The following is a 24,676-nucleotide window of genomic DNA, read 5'->3' as shown; positions in this document are numbered from 1 at the left end:
GTGTTGACATGGTATTATATTAAATTGGAGTCCCTAACCAAATTAGAGGTAAGATAAATGTGGACACACAGAACTGGAGATTTACAGAATATATCGTAGTGCTGCATCCCATGATGCATCTCTCCCCCTGCTTAACAAAGAACTGGCTCGGATCCTTGCTTTCCTGTATACAATCACTTGTAGAAGCCATTGGGATTTATCAGTAGGGAAAGGACAACACGTCTGTCAGAAACAAGGAAGCTTCTTAAGAGAGACCAACATTTTGCACTGACAAGTATTTACAGCTTTTAGACTAATTTCACACGGGCGAGCGCGATATTGGGGCGTCAAAATCTCAGCCCAAAACTGCACTTAGGAACATGCGATGTCCCCGTGGATGCGAGGAGTTTTTGTCTCAAAATCGCCTCCCATCACTTCAGAGAAGTAGTGATTGTTTTCGACAGGAAACATGGCATTGCACTCGCGTGCACCTTACCTGCCGCGCAATATTTTTTCCAGGCACCATTTAAAACAATGGGCAAAGCAATACGAGGGAATGCCCAAGGATAGGACATGATGCGATTTTTTTCCCACACGGCAATGAGGAAAAAAGAAACAAGAAAAAAAAACAAGAAGTGCTCATGTGTATGACCCCATTTAAAAGAATTTGTGTGAGATTTGTGCATCTCGCAATACACAAATCCTGTGCAATTTCCCCATCTGTGTGAAAGCAGCCTTAGTATGACATTTAGCTCTGGTGGCCTCTTATTTCTCTTGATCATCACTGAGATGTTTCTGCACCTTTTTTGGAGTCACCTGTGAGAAATTCAGCTGATTGGACATAAGACCCCCGTTTATGTAAGGCCTCACTGCTCACAATGCAGATCAGAGCCAAAACCAATCCATGAAGAGGACAGAACAGCCTGCAGAGCTCATAGACAGAATTGTGTGGAGGCGCAGATCTGGGGAAGCTACAACAACATTTCTGTTGCCCTGAAGGTTCCCAAGAGCCCAGCGGCCCCCCTAATACTTACATGGAAGAACAACCAGGACTCTTTCTAGAGCCGCTGACCCACCAAACTAAGGGGAAGAAGGGCCCCAGTAAGAAAGGTGACCAAGAACCCAACGGTCACTCTGGCTCAGAGCCAAAGATACTGTGTGAAGATGGGAGAAACTTTCACAAGGTCGCCCAACATTGCAGCCTCCCCCAATCTGGGCTTTACGGTGGAGGGGCCAGAAAGAAACCTCCTCAGTAAGACACATGAAAGCCACCTGGAGTGGGGACAATTCTGTGAATGTCCTTGAGTGGCCCAGCCAGAGCCCTGAACCCAATGGAACATCTCTGGAGAGTCCTGACAACAGTTGTCCATAGAAGGCCCCAATCCAACCTGACAGAGGGCAGAAAATCCCAAATCCAGGGGGGCAAACCTTGTGGCATCATCCCCAAGAAGACTGGAGGCTGGAATCACTGCCAGAGGGGCTCCGACTAATACTGACTACAGGGTGTGATACTTATGTCACTGCAAAATGGGGGGTTTCATTTTTGAAAAATGTACAAAGATTTCTCCGTTCTGCTGTTACTTTTATCATTATGCGGTACTGAGTCCCAAATGAGGGGGACACAACATAACACTCCCTGTAGATATGAGATTGGGTTGACATTCCTGCAGTTAGATGTAGCAGTCACTCACCGATACACTGCGGGGTCTGATCCCACTCATCCTCAGTCTGTCCTTCTCTACAAGTTATCTTCTGATATGACGGGCGATATCCAGGCTCACATCGCACGGTCAGAGAATCGCCCGCTTTATAAAACTCTCTACCGATAGAGACCATCCCCGCTCCGGCCGGACGCCTGCACTGAGCTGTAAGATAAGAATGGAATCACTTTACAAACGATATCCTCTGGGAATCCAATCACAAGTCTTATGTCCCGCGAAGACGTCTTCACATTGATGTTTCCATGAATCCATTACTTCAGGATGATATTCAGCAATGGACAAAACTGGATGACTGGGAGCCGACTGAGACTTACCTTCAGCCTATGTCTATATGGTGGCATCTACTAAGGAGTACAGAGAGACAAGCGTCACTGGGAGGAAGTGGAGAAAACACTGCAGGAAGACTTTCCTATTCACCGGGATACCCGTAGTCATTATAAGATACTTTCTGACACGTCAGATGGAATTTGTGGTTTGTTATTGTATCCCTGCAACAAACTGCATGTTGTGAAGCCAAACTTGGTTGCCGTTCACGGACTAACAATCATAAATCCACGATTAGAATAAAAAACACAGACTTTCCTGTTCAAGACATTTTTTGGAATTTGGGCACTCGGTGATGTAAAATTCCTGATTGTGGATCATGTCCCTCCTAATAGATGTGGGGGAGATAGAATGAAAATATTAAAACGGAAGGCATCAGAGTGGATACATGAATTAAGCACATCCGCTCCCAGTGGCTTGAGTCTAGAGTCTAAGATTGGTACTGGTATATGGGGCATGTTTTTGGGGTGGGTCAGAAGGTCACGTGATGCCTGAACTGCCTGCGATAACGGTTCTACACTCCTCTGATGACACATTCAGTGATTGAAATGGATACTTAGGACTTATTAAGAAGATATAGTCTTCTAGAGGGAGATTGAGGGATATACAGTATATACTAATGTTACATTATCTTCTCTCCTGTAGAGTTGGACCCGGTCTTCCTCCCCCAGATCTATACATTGAGCAGATTCTGCTTTGGGATAATAGGAATATACGTTGGACCTCTGTGATATTACAGACATTTGTCCACCATTTGATATATTGAATGTTATATCTCTCTGTGTGCAGGTATACGGCTGGTGGTGGTTGACCTTCCAAAAATCTTTGCCCTCCCCGTCACCTGACAAGCTTTGGAAGCAGCTTGGTGTGTTTTAGGTGTCTTGGTTTGACACATGAACCTCTGCCTTTCGACGCGCTGTGCATCGAGTCTCATGCTTTGGGTGGTAGAGGGCTTTGTGTGGAGGGCATACCAAGAGATTTATATCCATTATATACAGAGAGGTGGGCTTGCTAGCTTTAAACATGGCGCTGACATGCGCGCCAAGTACCGAGGTCTTGATATCGTGATGTGTAGACACAGAGGAACATGGAAATCTGCAATAGATCAGCAGGACACTGCGATCAAGGCGGGAGGAAGTGGCCACCAACTAATTCAAAGTCACCTCTCATTGTTATTAATGATAAACTGTAGAGGTGTTTTTACTTCTGATAAGACGTGTGTTATTATTACATATCCACTGTTATGGACACTGAAACATGTATGTAGTATCCCCTCATATATTATACCACTGGGGGAAGATGCAGGTTCAAATCCTGACAGTAGCCTCCCGGGTCTGGAGAAAAGTTTCTATTTCACCGCTGTGGTACAAGCAGGGGGGTTCATGGAGGAATCCCCACAAACTAGTAAGTGATATTCTATTTCACACTGGTATTTTGGGGGACATCTTTTATAGAGATGTTCTTTTTTACTGTGAACCATTCCCATTGTTTCCACTGAGCGCAGCTATTCTTGTCTTCTACATTATATCCTGGATCGCTTTATACGCCTTCTGGTGCCCAGGCTGACTGCTCTCCACCTTGCTGTGGATCACAGTTTCATTGGAACAGCATACTATCTAAATTGATTTTTGGAGCACCGTCCCTTCACCTTATTAGATATGCCCAAATGGAATAGAAGATCCCGGAAACAGCTCCATAAGATAGTCATGGCCAATGAGGGGGCAGTTAATCGACGTTCTTTTTGCTGCAAACATTGTTGAACATCTGGGATTGTGGTAGCAGCTTCTCGTTTTCTAGAGGAACACTCTCAGGATCTTGCCCCTGACTGGAAGGGGGCAGCTTGGATTGGAAATTCACCTTACAATGCTCTGAGGAAAAGGTGATAGTTGATGGCCGGGTTGTGAGTAGAGAATTGGGATTCCTAGGATGACTGCAAATTCTGGAATGATTGGAATGAGATGAAAACTGTTTGTCTAATGATGATTCAGCTCCATGTGAATTTCCGGTTCAGTTGTCTCCTGAGTGACCGGCCCAGAAACCAGGGGGGTCCATCCATCGTTTTCATGTCAACGGCGTCAGCTCTGGTTGCAATATGGCTATCCAGAGCATATTCACAGTCCATGAAATTTCCTCCTGCTCCTGAATCTAACATGACAGAGCCTAGGATTTTTCGACTCCCCATAATTATCTTGATATGGATAACAAAATGGAGGGATGGGTGATGCGTCTCGTTGTCTTCTTGGGTGATGGATGGAATAGCTGGCAGATCAGTATCCAGTTCTTTAGGGACAGCAGACCTAATTATGGTCTCAGCATGTGTGAGGGTGATGGTCCTCTGGAAGTTATTAGGACAGTTAATAGCATAATAACTGGACCCCCGGCAGTACAGACATAAATTATCAGAGCGGCACCTCTCTTTCTCTGCCATGCGATGGCGTCAATCTGCATTGGTTCGGGTGAAGAGTCCGCCCCTGGTTAAATGTTCAGAGTGGGTGGACTGAAAAAATAAGATGGAGTGTTTCTGAAAAGCCGTAACTTCTCCTTTCGCCATTCCGTAAGCCTCTAATCTATATGGATACTTAGTTGAATGAAGTCCTCCAAATTGTTCAGGATCTCCACTCTGGCCAGCTCAACTTTAATCCCTTCCTAAAGTCCTATTCAGAACTGCCTCAACTGTGCAGCGGGGTTCCACGCAGTATCATTGGCCCAACGACGAAATTCAGTGACTGAATGCTGACCCTCTCGGAGATTATGCAGTCTTCCTTTCACCGTTGCACAGCAGTTGGGGTCATGAAATACTTGGTCCTGAGCTGCAATGAAGCTGCGGAGGTTATCAAGAAGTTTGCAGTTGTTTTCCACATAAGGCGAGGCTCAAGCAAGAGCTTCACCTTCCAGCAGGTTAATAATAAACATAACCTTTTTGGTAAATGTAGCAGGTCTCATCTGGAAATAGATGCAGCATTGATTTAATAACTCTCTGTATTGGTGGCGATCCCCACCAAGCCTTGATGGTAATGGAATGCGAATATCGGCATCTGAGTTATATGACTCACAAACTTGTCATAGTAATGTATCTACCTCTTTTTCTAAGGTACAAACCTTCACCTGATATGGGGCGCAGGACTCTTGTAATTCCATGACTTGTTTCCTTAGTGTGGCTACAACGGACTCCATATTGGGGGCATGTTTATTCTGTCACGAATCTGGCATGGGACTGGAGTTACCTGTTGTAACAGCCGCCGGCGGGGAACGTAGTCAAGGAGGCAGCCGGGGTCTGGTACATGAGATGATGGTGCAGCACAGGGGATTCAAGACGCAGCATAGATAGGAGGAATAACTAGGTGTTAGGTTGTGCTGCGGGAGTTTGTTGTTCTACAAGGTTCCAGGAGCATACATGCACAGGTGAGGGTTAATTAAGGTGACTGAGTGTGGTTGTTCAGGTCAGCTAATCCCCTGGGTCTTGGGACTTGGGGAGGACTTGGGTCTGCAGGTAAATATATACCCAAGGCCTTCTGCAATGAGGAAGCTGTATTTCCTCAGTCTTGTCTTTTCTGTGAGTAGTGTCTAGTCAGCTTGCAGCTTGCTGTGTGAGTAGCGTCTGGTCAGCTTGCAGCTTGCTGTGTGAGTAGTGTCTGGTCAGCTTGCTGTGTGAGTAGTGTATGGCTAGCTTGCAGCTTGCTGTGTGAGTAGCGTCTGGTCAGCTTGCAGCTTGCTGGGTGTGTGGTGTCCTGTGCTGCCTGTTTAGTGTCTTGCTAGAGTAGGGATTGCAAGACACCAGGAGCTTTGACGGAGCCTTGCACCTTAAGTTCACTGACCAATGTACAAACTAATCCATCGCTTTTATATTCAGCTTTACCATCTGCTTCAGTGTGCGAGGTTGTGTGGTAAGTGAGTTTTTGCATTTAATGTGTCAGTTTCGCTTGGTTGCAAGTATCACCCTTTCAGGGAGAGCAGAGGCGAGGTTCCAACACGGGGCCGCCTTTATTGAGGCGATCGCCCTGCTTGTTAGGTAAGGCCTTGCCATCTTCCCTGCAGCACTGGGTCAGTTTCCTCTAACCCGTGTCCTGGGTCATGTTCATATGGGGCCGGTGTCTGTTTGCCCACACGAATGTAACACTAGGGTCTGGTACATGAGATGATGATGAAACGCATTGGATTCAAGCAGCAGTGTAATCAGGAGGAATAGGTGGGGTCTGTTACACGAGATGTCAATCTATTCAGCAAGGGAGGCAGTTTGTAGAGTGGTAGCTTGGTTAGAGGCACAAGGCATAGCCAACATGCAAGGGTGGGCGGTTCAAGACCAGGTGTATTTTGTATTGTGTCTCTAATTATAGAGGAGTGAAGCCAACTCTGGAACTGGGGACTATGAACAAGATACTGAAGCACAACTTATGCAGAGGAACTGTCCAACAGGCTGTATGGCTCAACAGGAAGGGCCACCACTTGGAGTGCATGAGGTTGCAGATTCACTTTAGGGTGCTTTGGAAGGGGGATAGAGCTTGAAATCCTTGTCTTCTTCTGTTAAGCAGTGTTACCTCTTGGAAACACTCATCGTTACTTTACATCAATAGGGCTTTACAGGCGAGGCCGTGGTTGCTTGTAAGATTGCATTTATTGGATCATCAAGAACTTCAAGACTGCCCAAGAAAGTGCAGCAAGTGCCAGGATATCTCCTATTGAACATTCAGCTATGGTATTGCTTCATCACCAGTACAGAGCTGGTCAGAAGTGGCAGTAGATGCATCCTCACACAGTGAGTTGAAAGCTTCTGAATGCTGGCCTGCAGTCAAGAAGGCAGCAGAGACACTTCTCCCCAAAAAAGATGTCAAGAACAGATTGGCGTTCTGCAAGAAGTACAGGATCTGCATAGGACTGGGGGAAATTGATTTTTACTGATGAAGCCCCTGTTGAACTGTTTGGGGCATCTTGAAGAATGATTGTCCAGAGAAGAAGAGGTGAGCGCTACTAAGAGTCTTGTGTCATGCCAGCGGTAATGCAAAACTGATCACTAAGTGACTCGGGTCCGTGGCCAGGAAACATCTCAGATCTCATCGCTGAACTTATGGCCATTCCTCAAAAGTGGGTGAACAAACAAAAATACAGAAACTGATAATCTCCAAGCATGGATTAGGAAGAATGGGTTGTATACAGTCAGGTTTTGGCCCAGAAGCTCATATCCAACATGTAGGGGCGAATGACAGAAGTCATATAAAATAAGGGTCAATGCTGTAAATATGGAGTCTTTACCTAAAACGTGACATATTTGTCAATAAAAGTGTAAAAACATCTGCCGTGCTTATAATTGTACTTCAGTAACATAGAAACATCTGATTAAGGCTGGGCTCACACGACCAGATGTGAATTGTGGATCCTGCTATTGCGATCCGCGCAGACGATATGCAGTAGTACGCCGGCGTTGAAAGGCATAGACTGTTGCAGGTTCGCTCAGATGTGTGGGGAGGAATTGCGGATTCCCAGAGTGGAAGAAAAATCATGGCATTCTCTTTTTTTATGGAGGATTCCGCTGGTACGGGCTCTATCTGTATGGATGTGTGAGACCCGCAGAGCAGACACAACTAAGATTGCAGATGGATACAGATTCACTCGCAACCTGATGGGAGACCAAATACAAAACTGGAGTTTTGGGGGAAGGAGAGAGAGACAGAGAGTCTCACAATGGCCGCCTAATAACACTGAAGAGCCATCTATGTGAAGCGCAGAACTTGTGTCCGTCCCAAAGCAATTGGCCTGACTGTACGGTACTATATAAGAGCCGGATACTCAGTATTGGACCGAGCTGTGTGCTGTATGGACACTATATAACACTACGTGTTTCACACATTGTTTGTCTTTGGTCATTGTCAGCGCTGTTTTATTTGGGCGCAGTTTGCAGTAAAGTGACTAAACAATGCGGTGCCGTGTATCTGTGCGCTGCGTCTGTTATGTATACCGCTGCTATTTGTTGTATTTGAGCTCTGAGTGCGGAATTATAAACTATAAAGCAGGATTCTTTCACTGCTCTATGGCAGCACTACTTAAGATGTGTACGGCACTATGTTAGCACTGTTTTGTAGTGTTATTTAGTGCTGTAGTATTATTGGATTTCTGTATAATGGTATGTTATAGTAATGATATTTGTATGCTATATATCATTTATTATCTTGTCATGTGTTTCTATCAGCTTAGGCGAATACATACTGTTATATCTACTCTCTTAGTAAAAGGTTAGCAGTTAAACATGTTCATATATAAACTTGTTCAGGATGTCTTCGGCCCGCGCATCTTCCTCCCCCTCACAGAGCAGTTGTACATTCTGATTGCATAAGCTTCTCATTTACTGGTAACATTATATGCCTTCTCCTAATTCTTTCACTTTTGATACTTTACTAATGTGTGACTTACCATATCCTGGGACCAACCAATCCTGGATGAGCACCAGAACTCCTATTTTGTGATGTCACGCTTGTCTGTAAAAGCGATGGTATTCCTTTGAATGAATCAGAAGCGTCCGGCCTGATACCGAGCATGTGGCCATCTGTTACCTTTTGTGCACAAACTTCTGAGTATCTAATTTGGCCCACGCAGTGAAGTAAGAGGAGCTCTATCAGCCCCGATATCAGGTATTACCGTAGCTGTGTAGTATTACTGAGCACCCTATAGCAGTACTATTTTAGATGTGTAGTATTGCTAGAACTCTCTATGGCAGCACTGTTCAGCTCGGTAGTAGCACTGGAGTTCTGTTCAGCGGTATTATCTTAGCTCTGTAGTATTACTGATTACTGTATAAAGGTATTGTTTTGCTCTGTGGTAATACTAGAATTCTGCATAGTGGTATTATATTAGATCTGTAGTATTATTAGAGTTCCTTATAACAGTATTACTGTGCAATATTAAGCTTTGTGTAACAGTAATTTATTTCTGTAGTATTATTTAACACCATATAGCAGTATTATTTCACCTTTGTAGTATTATTAGAGTTCCATATATCTGTGTGAGGATCAGTATATGTGCAATCTCTGACCCACACAATGGTTTGACTTTGAGCCAAATCCAGAGACCACCCCTGAGGAACCCCAATCTTCACTTCTTCACCCCACCAGCTTTGGGGTGAGATCCTCAGGTTGTTACACTAGATGTGGCCCCAGTTATGTGGCAGCTGGCGCTACAACAGACCGGGGTGCAGTACCTGAGCGTGTGGACAGAGGTGTAGTCAGTGGAGGCTGGATCAGGGCAGACAGAGCAGCTTCAGAATGAGGGGCAGTCCAAAGGTCGGGTCACACAGAACGGGTTCACCACAGAACAAACAGGCCAGGAGTCGGGGCAGCAGCAGACAGGAGAATGGTCAATACAAGAAGCCGAGGTCAGGACCCAAAATGGTAGAGTAGTCCGATATAGTCACAGTCAGAAACCGGGAGGTCAGCACAACAAACCGCACCTTCAGCCGGACAAAGAGACCAAAAGCCAAGGCACCTTCCTAATAGCCAGCAGTGGTCCATAACTGGCAGGGGACAGAAGATGCACGGTGGTCCTCTGAGGTTGTACCCACACCCTTCAGACAGTAAAGAGGGACGGACAGGAGGCCAGAGCAAGACATCTACAACGAACATGAGGAGAGCCTGCACCGCCAGCGGAGACGGGCGAGACAAGAAGATGACTGTGAATTGTAGCAATCAGTGTCATATCAGTTCTGTATGGCAGTATTTTTAGTCCCGTATTATAGTATTATTAGAGTTCTATATGGCTTGTAGCAATTTGGGGGGTATTAAACTCATGAGATCGCTATCTTTCCTCCACCTAGATGGCTGGTCGCACCCCAGTAACCCACGTCCAGGCCAGAATTGTGTAAAACTTAACAAATCCGTCTGTATTGTGGTGCTTGAAGAAACAGCATAATAACAGCTTTTTGCACTGTTGTTAAGCGTCAGACTACACACATGTATGTCAACATATTCCCTGGCCGCTACATAGCATGTTACCTCTCTAACAGAGGCCTCGTACCTAAACCATATAACAGTCCATCACTTACCCAGCAGGCTATCATCATAGGGGACGTCCTCCCCTGTTAGGATCCTGACCTTCAGCCACCACTAGGCTCTTCTCCTCAGAACTACAGCGTCTCAGAAACTCTGAGTGTAGCGGGGCTGGAAGGTTTATACCTCCCTGTGGCACCCACACAGGTGTTCTCTAATTTACTAGCAGAATGCCTGCTCTACCGCCCTCTGCAGGCCATCTGTGCTACTACATTACCATGGGTCGTATTATTTAAGCTCTGTAGTATCATTGGAGAAACCTACCGATACATCTTGGAGGAGGATCCCACTCGCTAATACTTCCATGTCTACAAGTAATTTTCTCTGGTGAAGGTCGATATCCAGATTCACAGCGAACTGTTACGGAGTCACCAACATTATAAGCCTTTCCGTCTTCAATCATCCCCACACCAGCCGGAAGCCGACACTGATCTGCGAAATAAAAGCCAACAATGACTGAACCAGCGGTTATTACGTGCCGCTGTGATGTCATACTGAAGATCTATTCCCACTAGTGTGGCCAGACGCACGCGATTTGTTGTGATGTAAATGGGCGTCTGCACAACTGTAACCTTTTATTACTTCACTGAAATAATTAGTTGAAGCATCCGGCCATGAAAAATCACCTGTCGTTATGGGTATACAGCGTCCGTGGAGACTTCTCTGCCTGCGGGTACAAACTGTTCCTGCACCCCTCCCGCCCCTCTTCTCGATGACCCACAAAAGTCATATGCAGATGCAGTAGTATGAGACCAGAGCATCAGAAAAAGTGGCAGTCAAGTAAGACTGAGTGACTGATCCATAAGAGTAAACCAGCCGTTCTAGTAGTTTGGAGATGAAGGGGAGGTTTGAGATGGGTCGGTAGTTGGCAGCATCAGTCGCGTCCAGAGTCGGCTTCTTTAGCAGTGGGGATATGATGGCGTATTTCAAAGAAGAGGGAAAGATGCCAGAGGTCAGAGAGAGGTTGAATATAGTGGTGAGATGGGAGATGACCACTGGGGAGAAGGAATGGAGGAGGTGAGAGGGGAGAGGGGAGAGGGTCGCTAGGTGGTGGGGCGAGCATAGAGGAGAGCAATTTGGAGACTTCTTCCTCTGTCGTTGGTCTGAGTACAGACAGTGAGCAGGAGCTAGATGCAGTGCTGACAAGACTAGGGTCAGGGCTAGTCTGGGATTGGGAAGTTATAGCCGCGATATTCCCGGAAGTACCGCCACGGGGGTCCGTGGATGATGACATCTCTTGCATGCCCCAGCTGGAGCGTGGTGCACGCACAAGTGACGTCAGCGCGGTTGCGCATGCGCACTATGAGGGTCTGTGATCCCACTTGCGTTCCACTCGCAGAGCACGTTCAGGCAATGACGTCAGTGCGATCACACATGCGCACTGTTAGAGTCTGCAGTGAGAGAAACACCGCGTATTAGTGACAGACAATGTGCTCCAGATCGGAACGCTATGTGTCATCCGCTAATAGGGGCCATATATTGGGGCATGCGTGACGAAGCAATGATTCCCTACTGTTCAGAGAAGGCCACACATGCGACCCAATAATAGAACATCATGATCAAAGAACATTACGTACACAGGATGACGTGTGCATAAATAATCATGCTGAACTGTTCTAAGTAAGAGAAATCTCAGCATTTCAATAAATAGATCGATTCATCTCCCATATTCATATAAATGGGTAAGTATGTTAGATCAGATATGAATAATCATAAGTGGCTATCCACTATAGATATATTGAAGTATTGTATTTTCAAAGGTGAGTATCCATTCAGTGATGTCAATCTTCATTATGAACATCAAGGCCAGTAATGGATCTCCGTTTTGGACTATGACGTGTCACATTTCCCAATCGTAACCTATTCCCATATGGTTAGTCCCAGACAATATGTAACACCAACTGTGACTGGTCACTGAAGTGAGCTTTCACTGATTTGCTAGTCTCCGGTCATTTTATTCCATGGAGGAATCTCATCAATTATGTCATAGGTTTTAAGATTAAAAAGTGGTGGAATTACCTCCGATGTGAACTGAGAAACCCAACTACACCCACATGCCCCCAACACTGTTTATGAAGAAAACCCACCATGTCTGGAGGCTTCAAGGAACATGACAAGACAAGTGAAGGGCCACCCAGACGGATATACGCTGCTCAAAAACATGAAGGGAGGACCAAATTGACAGAACACTGGTACTGAAAGAAGATCAAGAGAACAGGAGTCGGGGCGCAATATTAGGATTAATGGGCTTCCTGAATCTCGTACACCAGATGGACTCAGAAGCATGGCATCAACCATATTTGTGAACCTCATAGGAGATGAGAGAGCTAACTCGATATTGAAAGAATGGCAAATGACACCACTTATGGATGATCTAAAAGCTAAAATTCTACAATATGCCTAGATGTTCCCCTTCGGGTTGATGGTACACAAAGATGGCAAACGTATCATCTTACACACTCTGTCGGACCTGGAAAGAGCTTGGCCCACTCTGGGTCTAGAACCCATCCAGATTCCCTCCTGGATGCCACTGGGAGATAAGGAAGCTCTTCCAAAACAGCATTGCAGATGCCCTTGAAGGAGATATCTCGCTCCAAGTCCCCCAAAGAATAGAAGGTCCCGAACCAGGCTTGACTTTCCTCAGTGTGATTCCATATTGCCTACCTCACCTCATGACATCTGACGAGTCTTCACTCTGATGTCCTAACAAGAGGCTGGACATTCTAACCACTGTTCCTGATTGCCGATCCCTTAAGAGAACTATCAATATCAAGGCTGAGGAGGAACTTGTGCATTTCTTTCTGGTGACGTTTCTGTTCCCCGCTGTTTTTGTTTTTTGTTCTCTATGGCTGTTTCTCTCACTCTCTTTGCAGCTGCTGAAACCCGGAACATAAAGCTTACATGGCTGTATTAAGGACTGGCATGACTACATCAGTAGACTGGTCGAGTATTCTAAGTCTCACAACAAGTAACAGTCTGCATAACTATAAGCACTATATATGCTTGTATGAGTACTACTATGTCACACTGGTGATTTTTGCTTTTCCTCTGGTTTATTTTACCCCCGGTGACTAGGCCGGTCTTCCTCCTCCTCCCAGCCTTGGTTCCGAGTGGCTTGGGTCAGCTCATGGGGTTCCCTCGGTTCCCCCTGGGTTGACCTGACCTGACTGGCTTTGCTGTGTGTGGGGCGGTGGTGGGAGAATGAAGGTTCCTACATGAAGGTGACCTCATTATGGGGCTGTGCCAAATACTTTGCTTGACAAGTTCTGTAGTCCAACTTATTCTTATGCAACTTATTTTCTAGTAGTGTTACTTATAGTTTTCTGGTGCACAACCCCCAAATTAAGCATCTTTCCTGAGGTGCTTAATTAGAGTGCAGGTGGGTGGGCCTTTGCCCCCCCCCCCCCCCCCTGTGCTTCTGCCCGCCGATTACAAGCTCTGTTCCCGTGGTTGGGAGCCATCTAGTTGCCCTCTTTGCATGTTATCCCTCAGGTTTATAGTACAATTGACCAGTTAAACATAATAAGATGGAAGGGAAATATATCAATATAAACAACAACAAATGGTACAAGTTCATCCCTTTGTTCTTATATGCCAAAATAGTCACTGGCTGCATCAAGTAGGTGGTGCACACCATGTTGGATCAAATTTAGAGTCAATTTTCTGATAATCCGATTGTTGGAAAAAGTTGCAGTTGGGTCGAGACTTTAAGGCCCAACTCAAGTGTTTAACCTTATTACCCCTTAATCCTAGTTCAACACCCAACTCGATCCCTAGTTCCATCAAAGAACGGGGATTCTTCCAGGTAATTTTAACCAGCCATACCCACCTGCTTTACCTGAACATTACGCTACAGCCTAATCAGAAACTAAAATGACAAACGGACTTATCCTCAAATCTTTGAACACTAAAGGCCCAAACTCCCCACAAAAGAGAGGTAGGGTGTTGTGGCTCTTGAAGAAGCTAAAGACATCTATTGTTTCTCCAGAAAACCCATTTTAGGGAGCCACAACACCAAAACTCTTAAAAAAGTCATTTGATAGGTGGTATATTAGTAACCATCCTACAAGCGCAGCTAAAGGCGCGGCCATTGCACTGCACTCCTTCGTCCTATTTGTTTTAGATAGTGGTCTCTCTGACTCGGAGGGTCGCATGCTTTTCTTAAAAGGCAAAATCTTAGCAGAAACTTACACACGTTAAAGTTATATGTTCCGAACAAAAATCAAGTGTCCGGGCTCACAGACACGCTGAGTAACTCCCACTTTTTGTGGAAGGAAAAATAGTTATGGGATCGGATTTAAATCTCACTTTAAACTCCATTTTAGACTCTTCTTTGGGGGAAGTCCCAGATCTTCCTACAGTCACACAAAAAACGTCATAAATTGTTACACAACCTGCAGGTTGTGGACGCTTGGAGGACATTGAGCCCATCGGTAAAGGACTATTCCTTCTACTCTCACGTACATGATACATTCCGAAGCATTGAGTATATCCTCATGCCCGGTCATAGTCTCACGCAATCTGACTACTTCATCTCATAAAGCCTGGAATTAGAGATTGAATGAGTCTATTTTAGGTAACCAAGAGGCAATTAAAAGCACCTCTAACCATTTAGGAACCTTCTTTAAGGAAAACTTACAATCTCCAGATAAGCAGCACTAGTGTGGGAAGCACACAGGGCATGTATAAGGGGCATCTTCATGGTTATAGGATCCGCACAGAAAAACAAAAATATAAGGAAATGGAAAAATCTTAAACCAAATCTCTAAAATAGAAAAGCTGTCAAAACAAAAAAATGTTTAAGTAGCCCAACCCAAATAGGGCTCCGGTAGTTCCTCTGGTCCTGATGCTGGAGGGTATTCTGTAGGGCTTTGGTAGCTCTTCCTGTTCCTCTGGTCCAGATGATGGAGGGTATTCTGTAGGGCTCTGGTAGCTCCTCCTGTTCCTCCGGTTCTGATGCTGGGGGATATTCTGTAGGGCTCTGGTAGCTCCTCCTGTCCCTCCGGTCCTGATGCTGGAGGATATTCTGTATGGCTCTGGTAGCTCTTCCTGTTCCTCCGGTCCTGATGCTGGAGAGTATTCTGTAGGGTTCTGGTAGCTCTTCCTGTTCCTCCGGTCCTGATGCTGGAGTGTATTCTGTAGGGTTCTGGCAGTTCCTCCTGTCCCTCTGGTCCCGATTTTGGAGGGTATTTTGTAGGGCTCTGGTAGCTCCTCCTGTTCATCCTGTCCTGATGCTGGAGGGTACTCTGTCGGGCTCTGGTAGCTCCTCCAGTCCCTCCGGTCCTGATGCTGGGGGGTGTTCTGTAAGGCTCTGGTAGCTCCTCCTGTTCATCCGGTCCTGATGCTGGAGGGTATTCTGTAGCGCTCTGTTAGCTCCTCCTCTTCCTCTGTTCCTGATGCTGGAGAGTGTTCTGTAGGGCTCTGGTAGTTCCTCCAGTCCTGATGCTGAGGTGTATTCTGTAAGGCTCTAGTAGCTCCTCCTGTCCCTCCGGTCCTGATGCTGGAGGATTTTCTGTATGGCTCTGGTAGCTCCTCCTGTTCCTCCAGTCCTGATGCTGGAGTGTATTCTGTAGGGTTCTGGTAGCTCCTCCTGTTCCTCCGGTCCTAATGCTGGAGGGTATTCTGTAGGGCTCTGGCAGCTCCTCCTGTCCCTCTGGTCCTGATTCTGGAGGGTATTTTGTAGGGCTCTGGCAGCTCCTCTGTCACGTCCAAACAGGATGGGCTGAATCCGTAACCCTGATACACTCACACAACTGTACATAAAACAGTGGTAAATAGTAAGAAAACGTAAACAAGGATAACACTGTCCATAAAGGGACCTGCCTATACGCAGATACCCTGCCCTGACAAGGCATACCTGACCACATACTAGGCCAACAGCAGACTATACATGGGATAGGAGAATACCACAGAAAACAGAAGTAATATCGACCCCCAATGGTGTCCCCAGTAGTAATAGTGATCCCCCCATTGTGGCCCAGTAATAATAGTGACCCCCCATAGTGACCCAAGTAGTAATAGTGATCCCCATAGTGGCCCCAGAAGTAATAGTGACCACCCACAGTAGTCCCTGTATATATAGTGACCCCCATAGTGGTCACAATAGTAATAGTCACACCTCCATAGTAGCCCTTGTAGTGATAGTGATCCCCATAGTGGCCGCAATAGTAATAGTGACCCCCATAGTGTCCCTAGTAGTAATAGTGACGCCTCCATAGTAGCCCTTGTAGTGATAGTGACCCCCATAATAGCCCCAGTAGTAATAGTGAGCCCCATAGTGGTCCCAGTAGTAATAGTGACCCGCTTAGTGGCCCCAGTAGATAAATCATCTATGTAATCTTTACACGGGATTTTTTCTTGTCCACTTGTAATAGTGACCACATAATGTCCCCAGTAGTAATATCAAACCCCTAATAGTGAACCCAGTACTAATAGTGACCCCCCCCCCCCCCATAGTGACCTAAGTAGTAATAGTGACCCCTCATAGTGGCCCTAGTAGTAATAGTGAACACATAGTTAGTTAGTAGTTACAGTGACCCCCATAATAGCCCGTGTAGCAATAGTGACCCCCATAGTGGCCCTAGTAGTAATAGTGACCCCCATAGTATCCCCAGTAATAATAGTGACCTGCTTAGTGGCCCCAGTAGTAATGGTAATCCCATAGTAGCCCCAGTAGTAACAGTGATCCCCGTGTAGGGCCACCCATAGTGGCCTCAGTAGTACTAGTAACCCCCAGAATGGCCCAGTAGTAGTAGTGACCACCCATAGTGGCCACAGTAGTACTAGTAACCCCCAGAGTGGCCCAGTAGTAGTAGTGATCCCATAGAGGCCCCAGTTGCAGTGATTCCATAATTGCCCCAGTAGTAATAAGGACAGCCCATAGTGGTTCAAGTAAAAATAGTGACCACCCATAGTGGCCCCAGTAGTAATAGTGATACCCATAGTGGCCCCAGTAGTAATAGTGACCCCCCATAGTAGCACAAGTAGTAATAGTGGCCCCCAACAGTGGCCAAAGTAGTAGTGATCCCTATAGTGGCCCCAGTAGTAATAGTGAATGCCCCTGGTAGCTCCAGTAGTAATTGTGACCCCTCCATAATAGCTCCAGTAGTAATAACGACCCCCATAGTAGCCCCAGTAGAAAGAGTGATCCCATAGTAGCCCCAGTAGCAGTAATGACCCCCATAGTGACCATAGTAGTGAGAGTGACCCCCCCAAAGTAGCCCTAGAAGTAATAGTGACCCCAACAGTGGCCCATAAAGTAATAGTGACCCTCATAGTGGTCCCAATAATAGTGATCCCATATTGGCCCCAGTAGTAACAGTGACCACCAGATTAATCCCAGTAGTAATAGTGACCTCCCATAGTGGCCCCAAAAGGAATAGTGACCCTAAAAGTGGCCACAGCAGTAATAGTTATCCCATAGTAGCCCCAGTAGTAATGGTGACCCTTAAAGTGGCCCCAGTAGTAATAATGACCCCCCCATAGTGGCCCCAGTAGTAATAGTGACCCTCCCCCCATAGTGGCCCCGGTAGAAAATCTGATCCCATAGAAGCCACAGTAGTACAGTAATAGTGACCCCCATAGTGGCCAGAGTAGTCATAGTGACCCCTTCATAGTGGCCCTACTAGAAGTAGTGATCCCCAGATTAACCCCAGCAGTAATTGTGACCTCATATAGTGTCCCCAAACGTAATAGCAACCCTAAAAGTAGCCCCAGTAGTAGTAGTTATCCTATAGTAGCCCCAGTAATACTAGTCATCCAATAGCAGCCCCAGTAGTAAAATCGATCCCATAGTAGGCTCCAGTAGTAATAGTGGCCCCAGTAGTAACACTGACCCCCAGATTAACCCCAGTACTAAAAGTGACTTCTCATGGTGGCCCCAAGAGAAATAGTAACCCTAAAAGTGGTCTCAGTAGTTATTGTGATCCTATAATAGCCCCAGTAGTAATAGTGATCCTGTAGTAGCCCCAGTAATATCAGTGACCCCCATAGTAGCCCCTGTAGTAATAGTAACTGCCATAGTTGACCCAGTAGTAAAAGTAACCCTCCATAGTGGTTACAGTAGTAATAGTGATTGCCATAATAGCCCCATTAGTAATAGTGATCCTGTAGTAGCCCCAGTAGTAACAGTGACCCCATAGTGGCCATAGGAGTATTTATGACCCCCATAGTAACACCAGTTATAATAGTGATCCCCAAAGTGGCCCCAGTAGTAATAGCGATCCCCATAGTGGCCCCAGTAGTAATAGTGACCCCCAAAGAGGTCCAAGTAGTAATAGGGATCCCCCCATAGTAGCCCCTGTAGTAATAGTGACTTTCATAGTAGCCCAGGAGTAATGGTGATCCCGTAGTAGCCCCAGTAGTAACAGTGACCCCCATAGTGGCCATAGGAGTATTAGTGATCTCCATAGTAGCACCAGTTATAATAGTGATCCCCAAAGTGGCCCCAGTAGTAATAGTGACCCCCATAGTAGCCCGAGTAGTAATAGTGACCCCCCATAGTAGCCCCTGTAGTAAAAGTGACTGTCATAGTAGCACCACTAGTAATAGTGATCCCATAGTAGCCCCAGTATAAACAGTGACCCCCATAGTGGCCCTAGGAGTAATAGTGACCTCCATAGTAACACCAGTTATAATAGTGATCCCTATAGTGGCACCAATATTAATAGTGACTCCCATAGTGGCCCTAGTAGTAATAGTGAACCCCATAGTAGCCCCTGTATTAATAGTGACCACTATAGTAGCCCCAGTAGTAAAAGTGAACCCCCCATAGTAGCCCATAGTAGCCCTTATAGTAATAGTGACCCTCCGTAGTGGCCCCAGTAGTAATAGTGACCCTCCATAGTGGCCATAGTAGTAATAGTGACCGCCTTAGTGTCCCGAGTATTAAAATTGATTACATTGATCCCTTAATGGCAGCAGCAGTGTGAGAGGTCCCGTGCAACAGAGAATGGCCAGTGAAGTTGCAGAACCCATGCCCTGCCAAAGCAACACTATAACCAGGCTGGGGGAGGAGTGTGGAAGATGCTAAAAGGACCCAATGACCAGGGGACAAGATACAGGCTTTCTTTTCATAGGGGACTCGGTTCCTAAAAATGCTGATGACACCATGGAACCATAATGATGGTAGCTACAGGACACAGAAGATCGGTCCAACAAGACATTACTATGCACACACTTTACAGACTATGACAGATGAGTTCAGATGAGGGAGCATGGAAGACAGAGACTATGATGTACTGTGCTTAGTTAGGAGAGAGTCGAAATGCCTTACCTTGCTGCGGCGTCCCCATGACATGGATATAAAGATACATATGTTACAAGTGTGAATTCCAGTTGAAGAAAAATAATTTTATTCAAATACTACGAGCCCTCCTCTAGAGTGAAAGCATTTCATCACCATGTTTGTCAGTAAAGGTATTTTTGTAATTAAAAAAAGGTGAGCTCCGCCTCCACCTGTCACCCCTACCCCCCACACAACACCATCCTCTGCTTCAGAACAAGAAGGAAGAAGACAAGACCCTACCTGCAGTCTGACTGTCCTCTTCTAATCCAGCTAGCGCCAGGCAGATGAGGCTCAGCAGACACGTCCACACGGGGCACATGATGCTCCGCTCTCCGTCCCGTTAACAGTCTGAGAGTCGCACTATTGTGTTCCTATTATTCTGGTTGTCACTGATAAAGGAAACGTCTGCTGAGGAGGTGACTGAGAACCTTGTGTGAGAGATGATGTCTTCCTCTTCTGTGGTTTCTCTTCAGCTGTGCTTCATAGTAACATAGTATGTAAGACCGAATGAAGACAATGTCCATCTAGTCCAGCCTGTCTATCCTCCTGTGTTGATCCAGAGGAAGGCAAAAAACCCCAAGGCCAGAAGCCAATTAGCCCTTTTGGGGGAAAAATTCCTTCCCGACTCCCTAATGGCAATCAGACTGTTCCCTGGATCAACCCCTAATAGTTCCTACCTGCCTGTATACCCGGATTGACAATTAACCTAATATTTATATCCTGTAATATCCTTCTTCTCCAGAAAGACATCAAGTCCCCTTTTAAACTCCTCTATGGATTTTGCCATCACCACCTCCTCAGGCAGAGAGTTCCACAGTCTAACTGCTCTTACAGTAAAGAATCCCCTTCTATGTTGGTGATGAAACCTACTTTCCTCTAATCGTAGCGGATGTCCTCTTGTTACCGTCGTGGTCCTGGGTGTAAACAGATCGCGGGAGAGATCCATGTGTTGTCCCCTCATGTACTTATACATGGTTATTTGGTCGCCTCTTGACCTTCTTTTTTCTAGAGTAAATAATCCCAGTTTTGATGCCTCTCTGGGTATTCCAGTCCCCTCATTCCATGTATTAGTTTAGTCGCTCTTCTTTGAACCCCCTCAAGCACTGTGACATCTTTCCTGAGCCCCGGTGACCAGAATTGTGCGCAGTATTCCATGTGAGGTCTGACAAGTGCCTTATATAATGGAAGGATAACGTTCTCGTCCTTCGCCCCCTATACCTCTTTTAATGCACCCCAAGACTTTATTTGCCTTTGCAGCAGCTGACTGGCATTGGTTACTCCAGTTTAGTCTATTATCCACTAATACCCCCAGATCCTTTTCCATATCACTTTTCCCTAGTGGTACCCCATTAAGTGAATATTGGTGACATCCGTTTCTCCTGCCCATGTGCATAGTCTTACATTTTTCAACATTGAACTTCATTTGCCATTTTTCCCCCCCAAGCCCCCGGCTTATCCAGGTCCGTTTGTAGCCGCATATTGTCCTCCGTTGCATTAATTATATTGTATAATTTTGTGTCATCTGCAAATATTGATATTTTGCTGTGCAGCCCCTCTATCAGGTCATTGATAAATATGTTGAACAGAGTGGGGCCTAATACTGAACCCTGTGGCCCCCACTAGTGACTGTGGTCCAATCAGAGTACGAACCATTTATTACCACCTTCTGCTTTCTATCATTGAGCCAATTTTTTACCCACTTACACACGTTTTCGCCCAGTCCGAGCTGCCTCATTTTGTATATTAGCCTATTATGTGGCACGGTGTCAAAGGCTTTAGAGAAGTCCAGATATACAAGATCAATAGATTCTCCCTGGTCCAGCTTAGAGCTTACTTCATCGTAGAAACTGATCAGATTTGTCTGACATGAGCGACCCTTCATGAATCCATGCTGGTGAGGAGTTATTCCCTTAATCTCCTTGAGGTACTCATCGATGGCGTCTCTCAGAATCCCCTCGAAAATTTTTCCCGTTACTGAAGTGAGACTTACTGGCCTCACTTTTGCTCCCTTTTTTGTAAATTGGAACCACGTTGGCAATGCGCCAATCCAATGGTACTACACCGGTCTTGATAGTGTCTAGAAATATCTCGTCACTTAGTTCCCTTAGTATCCTTGGATGTAATCCATCTGGGCCCGGCGATTTATCAATTTTGAACACAAATGTAAAAATATGCAAAAAATATTTTCAAAAAATATTTTAGGCGCTCTAAAGGAACATACACATTGAATATAAATGCAGGAAATTCCTGCTAAATTTATTACAAGGAAACCTAAAATAATGGCAAATAGCAAAGTGCCAAAAGCAAATTATGCAAATATGCAACGCGTTTCGTCGCTCCTATGGCGACTTTCTCAAGCATAAACATGTATAGTCACATACAGCCATTTATATGTACAAGCAAACACTTACATTAGAACACTGACCAATCCTGCTTCTTTCATCTGTTTCCTCCAGCGTGTCCTGATGGAAATGCACGCTGGGGCTTGCCGCCCGGTGCAGTCCGTGGGACTTCCGGGTTGCGGCCACCACGTAAGACGTCATGACGCCCAAGGCGTCATGACTGATATCCGGTGTATATACGTGGGCTTTACAACCCGGTCTGTAGGATTTCCGGGTTATGGCCAGCACGTAAGGCGTCATGACGCTCCGGTCGTCATGACTACCGTCCGGCGGATATACTTGGGATGTATTACCCATGGCTTTCCACCCGGAGGTAAGATGCACTGACGCTTTCACGTCCTATATCATGTGACCTAGTGTGTATCGTTGCCATGGTTGCATCACTACTCTCGGATCACGGGCCAGCTTAAAATTACAAAGCGCAATCTCTATGTGACCCGCTGCTGACAGCAAGGGGGCCACATACTCTAATATACCCAACACAAAAGATGTTTACTTGTGTCCATGAATATTTATAAACCCTATGGGGTGCATTATGAAATTTATAAAACATAAAAATAGGTATATATACATATGTGCACATGAAAGCTGGTTATTACACACATGTATATATAAATATACACATTTGTACCAAAATTGCATACATAAAGAAAATGCATACTTGATATATAAATATTTATACCATAAAACTTCTCTTGCTATAACTTTAAAATTATTAAAATTTCTCTAAAACTTCGTTTAAACCGTGAGGGACCAGTGAACCCAACTTAAAAATCCAGTACATCTCCTTTATCCTCAAACAGTTGACTGATTTCACAGATATTTTCTCCAACGGAGTCACTTTTAGCAATGAGGGGTCACAATTATGAGATAAACTGTAATGTCTCGAGACACTATGTTTCATGAAACCTTTCCTAATATTACTTTTATGTTGAGAAATTCTGGAACTAAGACAATTAGTGGTTCTTCCCACATACCTCTTTCCGCAGGGGCATTCAAGTAGGTATATCACGTACCTCGACTTACACGTTAGATATTGTTTTATGGATATTTTCTCGCTATCTTTACTTTTTATTTCTGTGGTGCCATGTAATATATGTATACAGCTTTTACACCGTTTTTTACCACACTTGAATGCCCCTGTTTTCCCTTTTGGATCATGTTTGTCCTCCATATATAATCTTTTTTCTTTTCTCGGACAGGATGGTGCCAGGAGGTTTTTAAAAGTTTTATTTTTTCTAAAAATGCATATCGGTTGCATACTCAGGCTGTTACCCAAAAAGGGATCATGTTTAAGAAGGGCCCAATGTTTCCGAATAATACTCTTGATCCTATTATGATGGATACTGTATTTTGTAATAAATGCAGTCTTTGATCTCATATCTTTATTATTCCCTTTATCTTTACTCCTATTGATATTCCCATCTCCATTCCCGCTGTTCTTATTCTTTCTTGATTTATCAATTTTAGTTTTCTTTAGATGCTTCCGCACCTCCTCCTGCGTTAGGTATGATATATTTTGTGAGGGGTTCGTTTTATTCCCCTGCATCTCGTGTGGCATTTCCTTTTCTTTGGTGAATACACTTGAGAAGAAACTGTTTAGTAGATTTGCTTTCCCTTCGTCATCATCAATGATTTCTCCTGCATTGTTTTTTAAAGGGCCAGCGCTCTCCCTGTAGATCCTTTTGCTGTTAATGTAGTTGAAAAATAGCTTCGGGTTGTTTTTGCTCTCTTTTGCGATCCGTCTTTCTGCTTCCTCCTTGGCAGTTTTGATCTTATCTTTGCATATTTTGTTTTTTTCCCTGTATGATTTTAGCGCTTCTTCGCTGCCTTGTTGCTTTAGTAGTTTGAACGCTTTCTTCTTTTCGTTTATTGCCCCTCGTACCGTCTTGTCGAGCCACATTGGTTTCCTTTTAGCTGAGTTTCTTTTATTTTTAAAGGGAATGAACAGCTCACATGAGGCGATTAGGATCCTTTTGAACTTTTCCCATTTTTCCTCCGTACTGATATTTTTGAGGATGTTGTCCCAATTAATGTTACTGATAGTAGTTCTAAGCTCATCAAATTTTGCTTTACTAAAGTTTGGTTTCTTTGTCGCTCCCTGATAAGGCTTCCTATTGATTGACAGCTGGAAGTTGATTATATTGTGGTCACTGTTCCCCAAGTGCCCCTCAACCTGCACCCCCTTTATACGTTCCGGTTTGTTAGTTAGTACTAGGTCCAGAATGGCCCTCCCTCTTGTTGGTTCCTGCACAAGTTGGTTCAGGTAATTGTCTTTAATTACTTTCAAGAATTTGTCACCCCTGTGAGATTTGCAGGTTTCCTTCTCCCATGTTATATCTGGGTAATTAAAGTCCCCATGATAATTACTTCGTTTCGCTTTGACACCTCTTCTATCTGCCTTAGTAGTAAGTTTTCAGTTTCTTCTGTTGCTTTTGGTGGTCGATAGAAGACCCCTATCAGGATTTTGTTATTTTTTCCTCCCTGTATTTCTACCCACAGAGATTCCACCTGTTCGTCTCCTACCCCTATATCCTCCCGTAGCCTCGGCTTCAAGTTCGATTTGACGTACAGACATACCCCTCCCCCTTTCTGGTTCCTTCGGTCTCTTCTGAAGAGATTGTACCCCTGCAAATTCACCGCCCAATCGCACTTATCATCAAGCCATGTTTCAGTAATTCCGACTATATCATAGCTTTCATCAGTCATTCTCGCTTCAAGCTCACCCACTTTACCGATCAGACTTCTTGCATTCGTGGTCATACAATTTATATCATTTTTTTTTTGTTTTTTAAATTTGTTTTGTTGCTATTCGTACTTATGGCTGATCTATCAGTTCTAACTGTACTAACCCCACCCCCTGCTCGACCCCCATTCCCTTTGCTTGGACCCGGATCGCTAGTTACACTGGCTACCCCACTATTTCTCATTTTA

Source organism: Eleutherodactylus coqui, chromosome 5 (genome assembly GCF_035609145.1).
Source record: "Eleutherodactylus coqui strain aEleCoq1 chromosome 5, aEleCoq1.hap1, whole genome shotgun sequence".
Classification (NCBI taxonomy): domain Eukaryota; kingdom Metazoa; phylum Chordata; class Amphibia; order Anura; family Eleutherodactylidae; genus Eleutherodactylus; species Eleutherodactylus coqui.
This window is presented reverse-complemented; position numbering follows the sequence as displayed.